Source organism: Procambarus clarkii, chromosome 89 (genome assembly GCF_040958095.1).
Source record: "Procambarus clarkii isolate CNS0578487 chromosome 89, FALCON_Pclarkii_2.0, whole genome shotgun sequence".
Classification (NCBI taxonomy): Eukaryota; Metazoa; Arthropoda; class Malacostraca; order Decapoda; family Cambaridae; genus Procambarus; species Procambarus clarkii.
Window position 1 is genome coordinate 1 of NC_091238.1, and position 2,946 is coordinate 2,946.

The window sequence follows — 2,946 nt, forward strand, 5'->3', positions numbered from 1 at the left end:
CTTTTTTCTGTTCATATTATAACTAAATGGATTTTAAAGGTTTCACTCAGCCAATATATATCATTCACAATTTATTAATGAATTTTACAAAAAAACACCATAAATTTTATATTTAAACATGTAAAAACTATTTGTTTTACATTTGGAAGAAAATAATTGTAGAAAAACAATTTATAATTAAACCTTTGTGTCTGGATTTTTTGAGTAAAAGTTTCTCAAAAGCTCTCCTGCACCATTCTCAATGCAAATCATTCCCAAACCTATGGGAAGAGATAGGCGAACGTTGTGTAGATGATTTGTGTTTGCTGGGCTTCCTCTTCCCCGGCGGGTAAGAAGGCTTCGCTTTCTTCCTCAGCTCCTACTTCTGGCTCTGTTGCTCCTTCCCCTCCCGTTTCAGTGATTGCGCCCCCTGTTCCTGCTATGGGGGTTTCTTTGGCCCCTGCTTCCCTTTCGGTTGCTGCTCTTGCTGAGGTGCGTTCCCCTCTTTCTACTCCCCCTCTTCCTACTGCTGTCCTTGACTGCTCCTCTCCGTTGTCTCCTCCTCTTCCTCCTCCTCCTCCGGACCCCGCCCGCCCACCTCTTATCTGTTCTCCCGTTTCCTTCCCTCCGTCTTTGCTCAGTTTACCCATGCCCCCTAACCCTGACTTTGCTGACCCTGATCCCGACCCTGATATTCTTTAACGTGCTCTGTTGCTCTTTCGCCTTTGTTTCTTCCTTGTTCTCTGTTTTTGTCCTTTCTCTTCTCGTCGTTGTCCATTCTTCAATGGAACGTTCGAGGTTATTACGCCAATTTCCTCGAACTCCAACTTCTGAATTCGCGGTTTTCGCCCCTTTGTGTCTGTCTCCAGGAGCCAATGCTTGGTGCTCGTCCTGGTCGTTTTCGTGGCTATTCCTTTCTCTCCCCCCCCCAGCCATTGCTGGGGCTTCTAATTCTTCTGCTCTCTTGATTCGTGCCGATGTTCCCTTTGTTCCTTTCCTTTTTCCTTCGCCTCTCCATTGTTCTGCTGCTCGTATCTTTGTGGGGAAATGGTACACAATTTGTTCCATTTATCTCCCCCCGAGTGTCCCGCTCTCTCTTCCTGATTTGAAACACCACCTAGACTCCTTGCCGGAGCCTGTGCTCCTGCTGGGTGACTTCAATTGTCGTCATTCTCTTTGGGGTGACGTTCTGACGAATACCCGGGGTCGCCTCCTTGAGCCGTTTCTCCTCTCTTCTTCCCTGTCTCTTCTGAATTCTGGTGAGCCCACTCATTTGGACTCTCGGACTCGCACCCTTTCTTGTCTTGATCTTTCTCTCTGCTCTTCTTCTCTTTACTTAGATTTCACGTGGCAGGTTCTTGATGACCTCCATGGAAGTGATCATTTCCCCATCCTTGTTTCCTTTTTCTCTTTTCGCCCTTCCCTCTCTTTCCCTAGGTGGCAGTTTGCTAAGGCAGACGGGACCCTATTTACCCTCAGTGCTGCTCTCTCTGACCTCTCCCTTATGCCTCTCTCTCGCGCTCTCCTCCTTTTTCATGACACTGTCTTCAACGCTGCCCTCCGCTCTATTCCTCGCTCTTCCTCTCGGGGTCCACGGAAGTGCGTTCCCTGGTGGAATGCGGACTGTGCTCGGGCTGTCCGCTGTAAGCGTGCAGCCTGGAAGAGGCACCGCCGTAGGCAGACGACCGATTCTTTTCTTTTCTTTCGGAAAGCGAGTGCGGTGGCCCGTAGGGCCATCCGTACGGATAAACGTGAATGTTGGGCATCTTATGTCTCAACAATTACGTCCGAAACCCCTCTGGCCCAGATCTGGAAGTGTATCCGCAAGATAGCAGGTAAGTTCGTTCCCGATGTTTCACCGGTCCTTCACCTCCATGATACTCTTGTGGCGGACCCGTTGCAGGTCGCTTCCGAACTGGGTTCCCACTTTTCATCTGTTAGCTCTGGTCTTCATCTTCCCCAATCTTTCCTTCTTCGTAAACCTGTCCTTGAGTCTCGTCCTTTAGATTTCTGCACTCATCTTCAGCCTCCCTATAATGATCCCTTCTCTCTCTCTGAACTTCGTTCTGCCCTGGCCCTCTGCGGTTCTACGGCAGCGGGCTCCGATGGTATTCATTATGAGATGCTTCGCCATCTCCCTCCGAGCACGTCTCAGTATTTACTGAGTCTGTATAATCGGATCTGGGAGTCGTCGTCAATCCCTGAGGACTGGCTCGATGCCGTTGTCCTCCCTGTTCGCAAACCGGGGTCTCTGGGTACTTCCCCTAAGGACTTTCGCCCTATTGCTCTCACAAGTTGTGTCTGCAAACTCTTTGAACGTATGGTTAACGTTCGTCTGATGTGGTTCCTGGAACACCATCACCTCCTCTCCCCTTCTCAATTTGGTTTCCGCAAGTGCCGCAGCACGACAGATGTCCTGGTGAACTTGGAGGTCTATATTCGTACTGCTTTTGCTGCGAAGACCTCCGTTGTTGCCATCCTTTTTGACCTGGAAAAGGCTTACGACACCACTTGGCGTTATCATATCCTATCTCAACTTCATTCTTTTGGCCTTCGTGGTCATCTCCCTCTCTTTCTCCACGGCTTCCTCTCTCGTCGTTCCTTTCGGGTGCGCCTTGGTACCGCTCTCTCTCCCTCTTTTCAGCAATACGAAGGTGTTCCCCAGGGTAGTGTTCTGAGCACTACTCTTTTTCTGGTTGCCCTCAATGGTCTTCTTTCCTCTCTTCCTTCTGGTGTCTTCTCCGCTCTCTATGTCGATGATCTTACCCTTTGTTGTCAGGGTGATGATTCGCCTCTCCTTCAACGCCGGCTTCAACTTGCAATTGATGCCGTGTCGTCTTGGGCCACTGATCATGGCTTCAAGTTCTCTACTTCTAAGACTTGTGCCATGACTTTTACGCGGAAACGGGTTGTTCTTCGTCCCTCTTTGTCACTTTATGGACATCCCCTTGAATACAAAGATTCCGC